The sequence below is a fragment of the Sminthopsis crassicaudata genome, chromosome 1, assembly GCF_048593235.1.
Source record: "Sminthopsis crassicaudata isolate SCR6 chromosome 1, ASM4859323v1, whole genome shotgun sequence".
In the NCBI taxonomy this organism is placed as follows: Eukaryota; Metazoa; Chordata; class Mammalia; order Dasyuromorphia; family Dasyuridae; genus Sminthopsis; species Sminthopsis crassicaudata.
The window spans coordinates 546,099,083-546,117,443 of NC_133617.1; the positions used below are offsets into that span (position 1 = coordinate 546,099,083).

At 31.5% G+C, this 18,361-nt stretch overlaps 1 protein-coding gene across 4 annotated transcripts in view; it reads left to right on the forward strand.

Moving 5' to 3' along the window:
• GRAMD2B (GRAM domain containing 2B) overlaps nucleotides 1-18,361 on the forward strand; it is a 70,073-nt gene that overhangs the window by 24,293 nt on the left and 27,419 nt on the right. The window lies entirely within an intron of this gene.

An 18,361-nucleotide genomic window follows, 5' to 3' on the forward strand; every position in this document is an offset into this window, starting at 1 on the left:
ATTTGTAATGTCTAAGGGACATGATGATGGTAGTAAATGTACATAGAAAACATTGCATTATAAATAAGGCTTATAGAATCAGAAATAGTCACTATGTATATCTAGGTTCTTTAATATTTCCTTATATCTTGTGACAATTCCCATTGAACATGAGTCAAGCAAAAATATTGTAATGATCTCCAAATGATAAATTGTTTATATTTCAAATTCAAAGAAGGTCATCTTATAAATATTCACAATTTTATTTAAATGAATTTCATCAGGTTTGGTCTGACATGTGTAATTTGAGTCTTAGAATCATTCAATCCACAAGCATTGATTAGGTGCCTACCTGCCAGGGTAAACAAGCTTTGCCACTTAATCTTTTCCCTCTTCAAACTGCAAGATATTTTTAAACCATTTAAGAACTATACTTTAACTAACCTTCTTTTAGTTAGAGGTACTTCAAACAATTTAATATGTATATGTTAGTGTATTTGTTTTTTATCTCAAATTCCTCCCAACCTTTTTTTATAAACAAAAACAACTAAAACTATGTTTCTATTTCTTGCCTAATGAATCATAAATCAGAATTGTCTTCATTTCAGTAATGCAAGATGATCCTATAATCTGATAGATGTAACATTTGATAAGGTAATTAGGTAATAGAAATCCTGAAGTATATTAATTTTATAAGATACAGAAAGCTGTGTGGTCCAATAGAAAATGCTGAACTTGGATTTCCTAGTTGTAAGTTTGAATCTCAGTTTTGCCACTTAACCACCTCTCTTAAAGATTCTCCTTCATCATCTATAAAATAGAACAGTTGGAATAAGTGACTTCTAATGTTTTATATACATCTATGACATTTTAAATATACTGTAACATCTCATAGATCAATGACATCTCATATATCAATTTTAATTCAATTTAATTGTATCATTTTAACTTACATTTATTCAGCTATAAAGACATAAAATATTAGAGTTAGAAGGCATTAGACTAGAAATAAGGAAACCAGAATTTAGGTTTCCATTATGCTACTTCCTGTATGACAAATAAATAAGTTACTTTACCTCTTCTATTTCTTAATTTGCAAAAAAAAAAAAAAAAAAAAAAAAAAAAAAAAAAAAAAAAAGGATAAGGAACCCTATGATTACCAATGTAGGCTATACCTTCTTGGCTATATATAATCTTATAGCATTAGAACACTGAAAAGTTAAGGAATCTACCCAGTGTCTGTCAGAAACAGGATTTAAACCCAAGTTTTCCTGGAAATATACTACAAAGGACTTAAAGTCTATTATAAACTATAAAGTATTTTAAAGTCTTAGCATTCTTCAAAGTTTATCTCCAGCACCACTTCTTACATGAGACAATCAAGATGATTCAGCAGCTAGAAGTTTACTGATGAGGAGACTAATCAGAATACTAAGTATGGTCACATTTTTAAAAGATGGGAGTAATTAATTCTAACCCTTCAGGATTAGATCAAAAATTAGATTACTAATTAGCAGTTACTAACTATTGATTAGGTTAGTGATCATTTGTAATTGTCTTCAAGTCCTACTATCTATCCTGCCACTGATTCATTCCTAAAATCCTCTTGGCTTTATCTGCCCTGAATCTAGGTCTTTTGGATCCCAGGTCATAGTTACCTGATAATGCAACATAAAGCCATCTAAACCTTGCCCTACCTTGTTGTTAAACCTTTAATTTTCAGTTTCTTCCCATCTAACCTACACTTGATTTTTCCCCTATATCTTACTCTCCTCTACCCCATTCCATTTTTTCCCAAGCCTGTTCATCTTTGCAACATTGCTTGAAGGTAATCTCTCCCCTAACATTACCACCACTTTGACATAAACACTCATCTCCTCATGAGTGAACTATTGCAATAGTTTGCTAGTTGATCCGTCTGCCACAAGTCTCTTACCACTTTAATTAGTCCCTCAAGTCTCTTACCACTTTAATTAGTCCCTCATTAGCTTCCAAAGTGATTTTTTAAAGTACATATCTGATCATGTTACTCCTTTTTTTCCCACTCAATGAACTCAAGTGGTTCTCTATTATTTCCAAAATCATGTCAAACTCTCTAGTTGGCATTCAAAGCCTGTCATAACTAGCCACTTATCTTTCTAATCTTCATACACTTTATATCCCTCCACATACATTTTGATAGAGTGACACTGCCTCCATACTATTCCACAATAAGGCATTCCATCTCTTACTTTTATGCATTTCCTTTGATCCAGGCTGATGCCTGACTTTCAATTCCCAGGTAACATCTCCTTTTATACAGGAAGCCTTTTATAGTTCTTCTTAATTCCAATGCTTTTCCTCTGTTGATTGTTTCCTATTTATCTGGTATATAAATTGTTTGTACACATTTGTTTACTTATTATCTCCCTATTAGATTATGAGCTTCTTAAGGACAGGGACTATCTTTTGTCTCTTTCTGAATACAGTATCTGGCACATAGTTGGCACTTAATAAATGCTTACTGATTGACCAACTGTTTTTCTTCCTATAACACTCCATTTCTCTATGTGTCCTTTCAACAGCTATTGTCAATGACAAAAATGCTCTACCTCTTCACTACCATCTCTTGGAATCTATAACTTCATTTAAAACTCAGATCTCCTAGGAAGCTTCTCATAATAATTATCATATCAACTGCAAATTAGGCAGCTGCTACTACTATTTGCTCAAAGATTACCTTCTCACTATATTTACTTTGTATATTCTGATTTTCTCCCCCATTAAAATGTGATTTCTTTGAAGATGTAGAAAAATTTTGCTTTTTTTTTTGCATCACCAGCATTCAAAACAAGGTCTGACATATACTTGTTACTTGATAAATGTTTGTTAATTTAAAGAATAAGAACAGAGAAACATAATTAATCAAAATTTTGGAATCTGGCAAGGCATAAGCATCAATAGGATAGGAAAGCAAATAATTTGAGATTAGTTATTATTATTCAGTTGTTTCAATCACGTCCAACTCTTCATGATCCCATTCATGGTTTTCTTAGCAAAGATATTGGAATGGTTTGCTATTTCCTTCTTCTACTCATTTACAAATGAGGAAAGCAAGACAAACAGGGTTAATTGATTTACTCAGAACTACATAGCTGAAGTCAAATTTGAATTCAAGTTTTCCTGACTCCAGTACTCTATGAACTATACCATCTAGCTGCCCTGATGAGAGTAAAAGACTAAAGTTGAACTAGTTAACTATATCTACCTATAGGAGCATCCTCCTGTTTTCCTTTCTGGTCTTTTACCTTGTCTTATTCATCCTAGCCCCTGAAATTTGGGACTCTAACCTCTTATACCTTCTAAATTTTAAGTTCTATAGCTTGTCTTTCCTTTTAATTGCAAGTAGTTTGGGGGGCAAGGGAAACTTCTGATAAAGTAATTCACTCTAAGGCATCTGTGAATGGTAACAGTTTAATATGACACCTCTTCCTTTAAAGATATTTATGTTTTGACAGCCCAATTAATGCCTTAATCAAAAATAATTAATTAAAAACAATGACATTTTATGCCTAAGTAGCCTACTAGAGATATTTTGTATCTGTATATGTTGTTTATTTGTTTCTATTTTGGAGTAGGAAAGACTTCCAAATGGTACTACTCCTCACACTATATAGACAGCTGCCTAATCTGTCATTATGAAAGCCTAATCCTAAAGAAAGACTATTTTCCTTCAGAAGTACAAATTTCTTAATATAGTATAGTAATGCATCGAGTAATGCCTTAAGTAATTTATGTGGGAGAACAAGACTGTTTCTAGTTGGGCAACAGGTTTTACATATACATAGCGAATTCTAACAAATAGTTGTTCTAGGATTGCTAAAACAATTACAAGAGACTGGCAAAATGAAAGAGATTTTTGGCATCTCTGGAACTACTCAAAGCCAGATCTGAGATTTGAGATCTGAGAATTATAATCTTTCATACTTTTTGTGCCAAGATCTCCACATTTATTTTTTTAAATTTATTCTTTTGGAGGCTTTTTTTTACATTATCCATTCCTTATGTCCTCCTAGAGTACCATCTCATACAAAAAAAAAGTAAAATGTCTAAGTAACAGTACATAAGCCCCAAATTTAACATTCTATGTCTGTTTCTACTGCCTTTCTGCAAAGAAGAGAAAATTCTATTTCATCATTCATTCTTCAATCTAAAGTTGATGATGATACTGTTCAAATATTTTATATTTTAGTGTTTTCATTTATATTTTTGTAATCATTTTGGATACTGTTTTCTAACATTCTGTTAGACCACAAAGTTCTTCCTACATTTCTTTGAATTCCTCAAATTCAATTCCTTATAATTCCTTATTCTATTACACCCATGACTGGCATATACTACTATGGAAAGAACATTAGATTTAGAACCAGAGGATCTGAAATCAAATCCCAGTTCTGCTACTTTCTATCTACATGACCTTACATAAATCACTTGGTCTCTTTGGCCTCCCAAACTGTAAAATAAAGATGTTGTAATAGTTGACTTCTAAGGTCATTTCTGCCTCTAAACCTCTAACTTTACTATAATTTGTTCAGCCATTGCCCAATAAATGCAGATGTTTAGTTTAAAAAGTGATGTTATGAATCTTTTGATGTATATTTGAACTTTCTTTTTGCCAGTTATCACCTTGAGGTCAATAGTGGGATCACGACTTAAAAGTAAAAATCAAATAATTTTTCTCACCCAATTCTAAATTTCTTTCTAGATCAAGTATTCTTTTCAATAAAAAAAAAAGCATTAGAATAAATGTAACATCCCACATCTCATTAGTTCAAAATTAACCAAACCACATTAAATTAGCAAAGTTTTCTACTTCATATAGTTCATATGCAAAATTATACTGAATGGCATTTTAGTATTCTAACAAAAGTAACATCCATATATTTATGTTGACCATACATAAGAAAGGAAAGTGTCTAAGTCAAATGTCATTTTATTACCCAAGTCATCTATTCCTCAACATTTCCTCATGCATATACTCTTTAGACCAGGACTAAAGGAATGGGGAAGAACAACAGTAGTAATAACTTGGGGATAGAACTATACCTGAGTCATAGGCAAAAGCTGGTATAAAATGAAGATAGTATGGATGTTGAGAATGAATTCATACATCTCTTCTATATTCAGAGACCTAATTATGTGGTGTGGCTCTATACACCCACACATGGAACTTAGGCCTTGTCAATTATTCTATTCAGGAATCACTCCCTAATCCCAGCAGCATTCTTGAGATATCAGGATTCATCAGTAATTTAAGAATGGGGGATTTCTAGTCTTGTTTCTTTCCTAATAGGGACACAGCATAGGAAATTTCTTTGGTATACCATTGATTTCTGTTATGAGTAATCAAAGATAAATCAATGATATGCTATGTTTTTACCTTTATCCTGAAATTAAATGTTTCATTTCCCTAAAATATGATTGATAAAGTTCATTGTTTTTATGACAGAAAATAAATGTTTTTTCATTTACCAAATCATCTATGATACTATGTTATCAATCAATAAATTGAGAGCTAGAAAGAACCTTAAAAATTATCTGACCATTTCAACCATCTTTATAGATTCCCCAAAGATAACACAACAAGTAACAGTCTTGGGATTGGAATTTTGGTTTTCTAATTCTAAATAAAATATGCTTTCCTCACATCTTCTCAAATGGCCATTGCAAAAGGGAAAACAATCTACTTTGTTATAATGAGACAGACCTCTTAAATATTTCTTATCTAATTCTTGCATCTCACAAAAGTGCTAGCACCTAACTTTAAAAATGTATACATAAAATGACTCATCTCTCCCCCTTCCCACTCCTTCCACCCCAAAATAAATCCCTTTCAAATTAAAACATCATCCAGCAAGTTCAATACTTAAATTATGCATAATTAAGAATATAATTCATCAAATAATATATTTATGCAATTATTGTTTTGCTTAGTAGAACTAATGCCTCTACCAATAAAAGAAGATAGTAATCTGTAGGAGGTAATTTTATTAGTAGTAGAACCAATCATTCTTATTGCTTCTTATTAAGACTTCAAAAATGAGAAGCAACTCTTATGAAGATGCCACTCCCAGAAGCCATTTCCCTGTGCCTGAGAAACTTAGGGCTATGGAGTAAAAGATTTGTTCATTAAGCCTTCTTGTTCTGAATAAGTCTAAGAAATATATATGAAGTATAAAAGAGAGTTAACTATGCTTCTTTTTACTTATTTTTGAAATTTCTGATTACTAAAAATTCCCTCTGAACTGTATCACTTAAGAACATATGAAAGCAAAAAAATCTGACCACTTCCCCCTCAAAAAAAATGATAGAAACATTTGATTTTAACCAAGAACTTATTTCACAGCCTTTCACCCAGTTTTATGGGAACTCAGAATATATTAATAGTCTATGTTTCCTTTATCCATCTTCATGGAAAGACTGACTTCATGTGAATTTCAGTTTATAGACTACTATATAGTCAAAGAAATAAACTTTCACTTTAGGACAATTTTTAACATCTGGTTCATCTCCCTGCATTTACTTTTGTTGCCACAAATACTAAAATAATATTTTAAATTGAAAAATAAATTTTAGTAATGTTTTTCGTGTTCACAATAGTGATTTTTTGATATGTTGCCCCACAGACACCTTAAATGTGAACCATCCTTTGCAAAAGAAAAACAGAGAAGCTAAAACAACAAACATGTTGACTTTATCTACTGAAATATGTAACATTCTGCCAGAATAGTTCCCTGCCTCTCTGCTGGAAGGAGAGATCTGTTCACTGAGATTATTAGTAGCAGTATTTCATTTATTCATAATTTAACTTCCTTTTAGTGACCTTTTCATTTACATCATTATACACTTTGTTCAAAGAATCTTTCTAAAGCATGAATATAGAATAGATTCATCTTGAAGGTTAACTTTTAAAAACTTCATTTCCACTCTCAAAATTTATTCTGGCTTTTTCCAAGCTGCAAAAATAAAAAGTTTTCAGCCCTTTTTCTACACTTTCAAAGACTTCATATTTAAGAACAAGTGTGAATAAAGACCAAATAGAAAAAAAAAAGGTTATACAAAGAAAGGAAATCCAAAACATTTCTGTACAACTGGAGAGGGAAAAGTTGAGTCTGAATAGAAAGAAGAAAAAAGAGGAGAAGGAGAAGAAGGAAGGAAAAAGAAGAGGGAAGAAGAAGAGGAGGAGGAGAAGGAAGAACAGGAAGAGGAGTAGGACAAAAGAGAGACAGACAGATAGACAGACAGAGACAGAGAGAAGGAAAAAAAGAAAGGGGAGGGAGGGAAGAAGGAGGCCTTCCCTTGAGGAGGAAAGGAGAAGGAAAGAAGAAAGGAAGAAAGGCAAGGAGGGGAGAGAAGAAAAAAAAAAGAAAGGAAAGAAACTAAGAAACCAAATATAAGAGAAGAAAGTATTTAAATTACTGAAAAACAGTAGCATAATAATGGATAGAGTACTATGCTTGAATTCACAAAAACTGGCTCAAGTACTTATTAACTCTGTAACCTTGGGCAAGAGTTTATCTGTCCTCAGTTTTAATTTCCTCATTTATAAAATTAGGGTCCTGTATTTAATAAACTCTAAAGTTCCTTCTAGCTCTAAATCTAGGGTCCTATAACCTTCTTAGGCCTACTGTCATTCTCTTTGAGGACCTGGAGTGCTATTAATTTTAATAGTTGATCTTAAGGCAAATTTAGGTCTTAAGCTACATTAATATTACCTTTTTCATTGATATATCATATGATCCTGCATAGGTAAATTTTCTTTATAAAGTAGGACTTCAAAAAAAATCTTGTCTCAGGAAAATAGGAGTAATTAATACATTAATCTTCATAAGAAGGTATAATAATGCTTATATTATCATATAATATATAAGGTATTATAATACTTCATAAGAAGTATTAATACTTCTGAATAATCACATATGAATTGTTTTGGCACAACTAATATGACACCCATTTTCTTATATTGCAAAATGGCTTAACTTGCTATTTCACAAAGCAAATATATGTATTTTCTGGATTAATAAGAACTTTTATATAAATATACATATTTCTTTAAAAGAAGTTAAAGATACCTGTTGTCTTTCCTTGAAGTTGAGAGGTTTGGGTTTTGTTTTGGTTTTTTCCTTTGATTGGTTGGTCGGTTGGTTTTTTTGAAAAAAAAAAAAAAAACAGGTATTTATAGTAGATAACATTTAAGCAAAAATAATTCATATATTTGCTAACAACCTCCAGCATGGCACAATAATTATCCTTAAAATGAAGGTACAAATAAGACTACCTACAAAATTCAGGTCCAGAAATTTCTGTGTAACACTTTTTTGTTGTTGAGTCATTTAAATCGTGTTCAATTCTTTATAACCCTATTGGGTGCTTTCTTGGCAAATATATTGGAGAAGTTTGTCATTTCCTTCTGCAATTCATTTTACAGAAGAAACCAAAGCAAACAGGATTAACTGACTTAGCCAAGGTCATACAGCTAGTAAGTGCCTAAAGCCAGATTTCAACTCAGGAGGATGAGTCTTCCTTGACTTGTAGTCAGGCGTGGCACTCAATCCATTGTGCCACCTAGATACCCACTTAATATGTCACATAATCCAAAAAGTTGAAGGGTAGAAGGAATGTTGTAAATACTTCATCTTTTTTGTAATCTTTTTGCATTTTTTATTTTAGTGAGATTAAACTTTGTGTAATTGCTCTATTTTAAGCATTCTGTATACATGAGCAGTTTTCAAAACTCTGAGACTAAAATACAGAAATCTGTGTAAGTGATAAATCTACATAAACTTGAATGTCACATCCTGATATTTTATCCAGTTTAGGTGACAAAGTAACAGATGAAGTTTTAATGTGTTTACAATTTTTTTAAATACTGTCATCCTCTTCATTAAATACACACACACACACACACACACACACACACACAGTCTCCAGAAAGTTGACTGATTTAAAAATTGGCCACATCACTGAGGGCAATGAGACAGTTAGCAATTAAAGGCAGTTATGGCAAGCGTTAGTAATCAGGAAAAAACCCAGTTCTTCATCTTAGGAAGAATTCTCTCCTCCCTCCAACGTCCTCTTCCCCATCCCCTCCTCATCCTGAGCCTCCCACCCCCATTGTCAGAGGTATTTTTTCGAAAGAAGACATCCCATTCAGAAGTTGGAGAGTCAGTCTGAAAGAATTTAATAAACAGCTGGGAGAATAAAGACACTGTATTCCAGATAGATGTGGATACTGAGAAACATTCACTCAAAGCCAAATGCAAGTTTAAGGAGTATGCTCTCTAGTCAAAAGAGAGAATTGGCCGTTGACTCTAGGAAGAGCCCTGTTCATTGAGAATTCCCTTGTAGAGAACAGCAGATAGTGTGAGTCCAAGTTAAGTAACCTGCCTATCAGAGATCTTGGGGGGGGGGGGGCAGGGGAAAAGGAATTGGGAAATTCTATAGAAAGAACCCACTAGTGATAAAGGAACTGAGTAGCATTGGCCACATCTATTCCCTATAAAGTAACTCAGACCATTGTGCTCAAGTTTTTGTTCCATGGACATTACATGTATTTATGGTACAGTGTGTCCCAGGTTTATGGGGACATAATTTGTAATTATTGTTTTTACTATGCTATCTCTCTTTTTTGTCAGATATTTTTATTAAAGAATAATCATGCCCGGTTAAGGAGAAAGAATTAAAGTTGCTCGAAATTATAGAACATGTTTTAGTTATCTGTGACTCACTTGACTGAGTTAGTGATGTCATCAGCAGTAAACATCTAGGAGGAACTGAGCTGAGGACTGAGTGGACAATAGCTGACACTAAATCAGTTGATAACCATTGAAAGTGTGCAAAGCATTTTGTTTTCCATAAAGCATTGTTGTTTCCATAATAATAAACAAATGCAGTTTCCACAGTCCCTCCGACACTAATTACATTATATTCCCATCTTTTAAAATCTTTCACAATATACTGGGTATGAAGTAAAACATCAGAGTTGTTTTGATTAGGATTTCTCTTATTGTTAGATATCTGAAGCAATATTCAACAGGGGACTTAATGATAGGTTGTAATTCTTTTGAAAATTCTTTAAATTTTTTGCTCTATTGGGGAATGGCTTTTCATTTTATATATTTCTACTACCTCTCTCTCTCTCTCTCTCTCTCTCTCTCTCTCTCTCTCTCTCTCTCTCTCTCTCTCTCTCTCTCTCTCTCTCTGTATATATTTATCCAATTTTCTCTGTTTTCTAATTAAATCATCATGTCATCAGCAAATAATAATAGTTTTGTTTCTTGCCTATTTTTGTGCTTTTCATTTTTTTCTCTTAATGCTAAAGTCTAGAACTCTGTCAAGTAATTATGAAGAAAGGAGGCATTCTTATTTTATTACTAGAAGAAATTTCAAGAGTTGATCCTTTGTTAGCTTTGTTTTACTGATTGTTTAAAGAAAAATCCTTTTAAGTCTGTCCTTTTGGTTTGGTTTGGTTTTTTCAAATGAATATCCCAATTTTTCAAAGACATTTTCTGCATTATTAAAGTCTTGCATTAAATTCTCAATGATTAATGTTGAACCATTTTTATTTTTCTGGCATAATAAGAATAGTTTTCTGGATTGTTCTGCAAAATCCTTACAGCAATAAAGAATCCCAAGATGCATCTCTGCATAAAATTTTGATTTTGTCTTATGTTCTTTGCATTGGCAACAGAGGCTGGTGAATAAAAGAGCTGACTGAATAAGAATTAAAGTATTACAGTAGTAATTAATTAGGATCTTACCTTATTAAAGTTATTTCTTTTTTCACTTTTTGTATTTAACTATAATTACTCTACATCCAATACATAATTCCTTTTAGGAAATGGATTCAAGTTCAAAATAAAAGGTGCCTTTGATTTTAGTAAAATAACATCAGTGGCCTTTGAAAAAAGCCATTTCAGTGGCAATACATACAATCAAATATTATTATATTTTCTTATGATTTACTGTGCATTATTTATTTGATTGACCGTCTGGTAATTCTGTCTAAAAAAGTAAATGAGGTAGGTTTGACATAACTTTTTGTAGTGAACTGTTTCCACTGTACATCATTTGTATTTCCACAGCACAGTTCATTTGTATTCATAAACCATTTACTAATGAATTTTAGGATTTTTCTGGAAATTGTTGCTGAAATCAGGTATATGAACTATGACTCATATATAATTCATTAGATACAAGTAGTGGTGTGGTGAATAGAGATCTGGGATTGAAGTTAGGAATACCAAGTTCAAATCTGGTATCAGACCCTCCCTGGGCAAATGATTTAACCTCTCTTTGCCTGCATCTACAATCATAAAAGGGAAATGATAATAGCATTTATCTCACAGGATTGTTGTGAGCATCAAATAAGACTTTATAAAACTTAGCACAGTATATGATATGCAGTAAATACTATGTAAAAGCTTTTTCTCTTCTCTCTCTTCCTTTCACTTTTTATATTCTTATCTTTCAGTGGAATGTAAGCTTTTTAAAAGCAAGGACTGTTTTGTTTTTGTCTTTGTTATTTTCAGAGTCTGGCACATAGAAAGCACTTAATATATGCTTATTGTTTGAATTAATATAAGACCAGTGAAATAAAATAGCTTCATGGTTGCTAATCTATTAAGAATTTTCATTTGATGTGGATCATTAATATATTTTAATGTTATAGAAATATAGTTCATGGCATTCTGAGCATGAGAAAAAATCCTAAAATGAAAATTTATGGATCATGAGATTTCCTCAGAGTCCTTTTTCCACTTTTTCTTACTTACCTTTTCTCCCTTTTATAATAACTAGTTTTCCTTCCTATCCCAATTCTTTTTTGGACCAATTTCACATCTTTTTCCTACCAATGCTACCTTCCCAGAACCTGAGATGGGTATATGTAGCTTTTCATGGTATACTGGATATGATGAAGAATCAGTAAGGGTAGAACAGCTATAAGGTAAACAAGATTCATGTGTATTTATATATACAAATGTCCAGTTTACCTTTTTTTTAAGTTTGCCTTTCTTAAAGTTCTATTCTTCCAAATCCCTTCTAACTCTAAATCATTGGATTATATCAGGAAACTAAAGGAAAATTTTCTTTATTTATGAATTAAAAATAGATTATTTTACTCTGGACTAGAAAATAACTGGATATGATGACTTTTTAAAATTTAATATATATGTAATGAAACAATTGATTGGTAAATCACTTTTGTACACTTTAGCAGCAATTTTATTTTATTTTTTCCCTTTATTAAAGCTTATTATTTTTCAAAACATACGCATGGATAATTATTCAACATTAGCCCTTGCAAAACCTTGTGTTCCCATTTCCCCCCATCCCTTCCCCTAGATGGCAAGTGTTCCAATGTATGCTAAACATCATAGAAATATATGTTAAATCTAATATATTTAGTAGCAATTGTATAACTAAAGCAATCAGCAACACAGATTTTTCTAAATAAATAGCATATATTAAAATTAGATAGGATTTTTGTCAGACTTTTCTTTTATTAATATAAAGAAATTAAATGATAGATTTTATGTACTATAAAGACTAAGTAGATTTTTAAAAAGATTTAATCAAAAAAATTTGCTGTAATTAGAAAAATATTTTCTGAGCTGAATAACAAATAATACATTTGTTCTTATTTACAAATAGGATATAGTTTAATAAGACCTTATGCCAGTATGATTGCTTATATACCCTTATTTTAGAATGACTAACACATGCATATAAAACTTTTTAGTAGGGTGGACATGTTAGCCAAGTGTTTCAAGAGTTGAATTAAAGTTGTTTGTCTCCATTTTTGTTGTGAAGAGGAAAAGAAGTATTGGATTCCCTCCTCTATACCTGGTACAATACTTGGAATAATCGAATTATGATGGTAGATGTTGGAAGCTTAGATGTATGACATCTGAGATACAACCAGAATGCTCTTACTTCTAGTTTGATAGTGGGATGAAATGAAACACTATTATTGAACAAAGGAGGTCCAAATAAAGCAAAGATATAGAGCAAGCTTACAGTGGTATATGAGTTCTCTAGATATGGCCTACATTGTCTCCATCTGACCTCATCAGATCAGTATGTCATCCAAGTATGACAACTCTGATGATCTCAGGCACCTACCAAGTCTAAGAAATCACAGCTATACTGTCTGCCCCCAAACCAGAAAGCTGCCCCAGAAAGCTGCCCCAGGGAAGCTGGATCCTGCCTCAGTTGTAAGAAATTTGCCTCAGGGAAGCTATGCCAATTAGGTTGCTTGGGGGAGGAAATCAGTGAAGCTCTGTCAGGAAAATGCTGTTCCTATCATATGCCAGTCCTTGGTGGAAGGTTCTAATGATCTTCTAAAGCAGGGCTTCTTAAAGTTTTTCCATTCATGACTCCTCTTTGCCCGAGAAATTATTACATGACCCCAGATTTATAGATATATAAAATAGGTATATAAATCAAATATTTACTGATAACAAATCATAATTTTGCAACCACCACATTTAGTTATGAGACCCCATATGGGGCCATGAACCACAGTTTAAGAAGTAGGGTTCTAAAGGACCTTTCACCATTTCAATTATTGGACAATCTTCCTGACATGGGATGAAAAGAGAGGGAAAGGAAAAACCAAAAACAAACAAAACAAGACAAAAACAAAATAAAAATATAAAAGAATTTGATAAAAGCCAAAAATCCTAAGATTTCCTGCCCTATTTAGAAAGACAGTCTCACAGTCTGACCAATGTGATAAGTAATGTCACATATTTGCAGCTCATAATATACTGTGATTTAGAAGGGTGATAATGAACCATACATGCATCAAGAGCATTAGAATTACAGCATATAATGTAGTCTTAGATTTCATCTGATGAGAAATGGTGATGAGCAGGAAGAGATCCAAAAATGTCAGGTCCTTTGTATGGATACTTCTAGCACAATAAACAATTCTTCTTGTATCAGTTAACTATAGTAAAGTGTCATATTAATAACTGCAGAATTTCAGTTGCATATGCCTCTTTTATAGCAGATGAAACTAATGTTTAACTAGGCAAATTGGCATTTTTCAGAACTCGAGTCACTACAGCTGGAAATCACTGAGCTAGTGAAGAGGACAAGGTTTCAAGATCTAGACTGAAGGCAGTAGCTTCTTGACACAGTCTGTTTGTGAACAGTACTCACACTAGAGGGACCTAAACAAGCGTAATTTTTAACATACTATTTCCATTTAACAATAGAAGCCTCCTATGTTTTACTGATCTTGCTCATGGAACTACCTCAAATCAATCCATAATAGACAACTCTGGGGATAATGACCCCAAATCATCCGTTAAGTAGTGATTAGTACCAAGTAAAAGAAAAGCAATTGCTTTTCTTTAAAAAAACAAAACAAAATGAAACAAACAAACAAAAAAAACATGATGGCACATGAACCTGCAAATCTGTTATATATAACTTACTATTCCTTTTAAATGTATAATAGCTATCATACAAATTTTTTTCTTTTTTTCTTCACTTTCCCCCACCCTAAAGATGGCTGCCATTAGACATAAATAGGTATATTCATACATAAAAACATACACATGCGTATATACATACACACATATATGTATGTAAAATTTTTCTATAGATACTTCTTTTTATCAGTTCTTTCTCTGGATGTAGATAGTCTTCCTTCATACATCCTTTGTAGTTAATTTGGGTATTGATAATAGTCACCATGACTTCGTTTCTCAGAGTTGTTCTTAAAAATAATATGGCTATTGCTGTATAGAGTGTTTTTCTTTTTCTTTTTCTTTTTTTTTTTGTTCTGCTCATTTCATTCTTCATTATTTTGTGCAAGTCTTTCCACATATTTCTAAAATCATTGAGCTCATCATTTCTTATAACATTATAGTATTCTATCACAATCATATACCACAAGTTTCTGAGTCATTCCCCTCTATTGACAGACATCCCCACAATTTCCAGTTCTTGGCCACAACAAAAAGAACTGCTACAAATATTTTAAAATATATGATTTCTTTTCTTTTTTTCCTTAATCATCTTTGGAAATAGATCTAGTAGTGTTATTGTGAGGTTAAAGGGTATAGATAATAAATAATCTTTTTGAAAATAATTACAGATTGCTCTCCAAAATGGTTGGATGAGTTCAAAATTCCACTAATAATGAAGTATTGAGCCAATTTTTCCATATCCCCTCCAACATTTGTGACTTTCCCTTCAATCATTTTAGTCAATCTGATAGATATAAAATTACACCTCAAGGTTTTTTAAATTTTCATTTTAATTATCAACAAAGACTTAGATCATTTTTTCAAAACAAATTAGAGATTAAACAACCTAATCTTAAAGAATAAATGGGTAAAAGAACAAATCATAAAACACAAATAATTTCATTAAAGAGAATGGCAACAATGAAACAATGTGGCAAAATTTATAGGATACAACAAAAGCAGTGATCAGAGAAAAGAATATATCTCCAAAAACTCACCTCAATAAAACAGAGAAAGAACAGACCAATGAATTGGGGACACAATTTTAAAAACTAGAAAATTGAAATTTCTTAATTAAATGCTAAATTGGAAATTCTAAAAATTAAAAGTGAGATTAATAAAATCAAGTGTAAAAAGATTTAATTAATAAATCAAATTGTTAGTTATATAAAAAATAATAAAATAAACAATTGGATAATTTGGTTTAAAAAAGAGAGACAAAGGGAGAGAAGAAAAGGAAATCAAAGTATTAAAAATGAAAATGGTGAATGTGCCACTAACAAAAATGAAATTAAAGAAATTATATGGTATTATTTTATCCAAATATATGCCAACAAATTTGACAATGTAAGGGAAATGAAAGAAGGTTTACAAAAGTATAAATTGTCTAAATTATTAGGAGAGGAAATAGAATATCTAAATAGACAGATTTTATAAAAAAGAAATTGAACAAGCTATTGAACAAATGAGCTTCCTAAGAAAAAAAGTACAAGGACCAAATGGATTTACAAGTAAATTTTATCAAACACTTAAAGACCAACTAATTCTAATATTTTTAAAGTATTTACAATGAAGGCAAAGAAGGAATCCTAAAAATTCCTTTTATGAAACAAATATGATACTGATACCTAAACCAGGAAGAGTAAAAACAGAGAAAGAAAATAGACAAATTTCATGAAGGATGATGAATGCAAAAATCCTAGATAAAATAGTAGCTGAAAGATAATAACATATTTAAAAGATTATGCCTTATGAGTAAGTGGGATTTATACTAGGAAGAGATGAATGGTTTAACATAAGGAAAACTATTAACATAATTGATCATATCAATAATAAAAGGTTTTGAAAATTATATATTTATTTCAATAGATATAGAAAAGACTTTTGATAAAATACAACAATAATTTCTATTTAAAATAATTTAAAAATATAGGTATAAATGGATTTTTTTCATAAATTGACAAAAAAAATGTTATCCAAAACTAAAAGCAAACATTATTTGTAATGAAGATAAGCTAGAAGCCTTTCCAATAAGATCAGGTGTAAAACAAGGATGCATCTGTCACCAATTTATTCAATATTGTATTAAAAATCTTAGCAATAGCAATAAAAGCAGGAAAAACATAGAAACAGATTAGGAAACAAGGTAACAAACTATCTCTTTTTGCATATGATATTATGAAGTACTTGGAATATCCCAAAGACTCAATCAAAAAATGAATTGAAACAATAACTTTAGCAAAGTATCAGGATATAATGTAAATCCACATAATCACAGCATTCCTATATATTACAAACAAAACTCTGGAAGAAGTGACAGTCAAAGTTACTCTATTTAAAATAATTCTGTATAGTATAAAATATTTAGAAGTACAACCCAGGAAGTATATGAGGAAAATTATTTTTTAAATCTTTTTATACAAATAAAATCAGATTTAAATAATTGGAGATATAGTGATACTCATCTGTATGAAGGGCCAACATAATAAAAATGACAAGATTAACCAGAACTAATTTATTTATGTAGTGCTATCCCAATCAAATTACTAAAAGTTATTTTACTGAATTTGAAAAAATAATAACAAAATTCATTTGAAAGAATAAAAGGTCAAGGATATCAAGGGAATTGATTTTAAAATGTAAAGGAAAGAGATTTATCAATATCAGATTTTAAACTATATTCTCAGACAGTAATTATCAAAACTATTTGGTACTGGATAAGAAATAGAAAGATAGTTCAATGGAACAGAGTAGATGTACATTTAACAGAAGCAGATAAATATAGTAATCTTATACTTAACAAGTATAAAGACTTAAAATTTTGGGAAAAGGATTCATTATTTGTTTTTAAAAAATTGCTGAAAACACTTGAAAGTAGTATGGCAGAAATTGTGCATAGACCAATAAATATCTTATCCCATTTACCAAAATAAGGTCAAAATGATTCATGACCTAAATATAAAGAAATATTGCAAAAAATTTAAATATAGAATATAATGCTTGTCAGAATTATGGATAATCAAACAAGTTACGAATAAGCAAGAGATAGCAGAGTGAGGTATAAAATGAATAATTTTGAGTAAATTAAAAGGTTTTGTACAAATTCTTAAAATGTATCCAAGATCAAAAGGGTGGGAATATAGGAGGAATTATATGGACAGTTTTTCATATAAAGCTCTCATATGACAAATATATAAAGAACTTAGTAAAATCTACAAGAATATGAATCATTCCACAATTAATATTATAGTCAAAAAACTGTGAATAATCAGTTTTTAGATTTAAAAAAAAGCAATGGTAGAGGGGAAGGTATGCAAAGAAGTATGCCTTGAAGATCCATGGTTTTTTCTGGCTATCCCTTGATGCCTGCCAAAGGTTCCATGAACTCTGGTCTTTCTGGATAAGGGTCTCCAGAAACATGAACTTGAGCAGAGTCATGAGAGACTGCTAGGTAACCTGCTTTACAACTTCCAGGATTGTTAACCTGTGCTAGATCACTTTAAAAACACAGACCTCTGAGTGACACAGTAATTTGGAGCAGAGACAATATGTAATAGGAACAATATTTTCCTGGCATGACTTCCATAACCTCCTTCCCATCCTCTTCCCTCCCCCTACCACCCCAAATAACCTCAATGACCTTCTCTCAGAGATAGCTTCCTCAGAACTGATTGGCCCTACCTTTCCTGAGGCAGTTTCTTATAGTGAAAGTATAAAAAGTCCCAGCCATTATAATTAGGGCTTCTTAGAGTTGCTGTATGCCTGAGATCAAAAGAGCCAACATGCCCTGATGACATTTTGACCAGGTATGTTTCCAGATAAAGACAAGAGGATCCACATCCAGAGCAACCAAGGGCCAC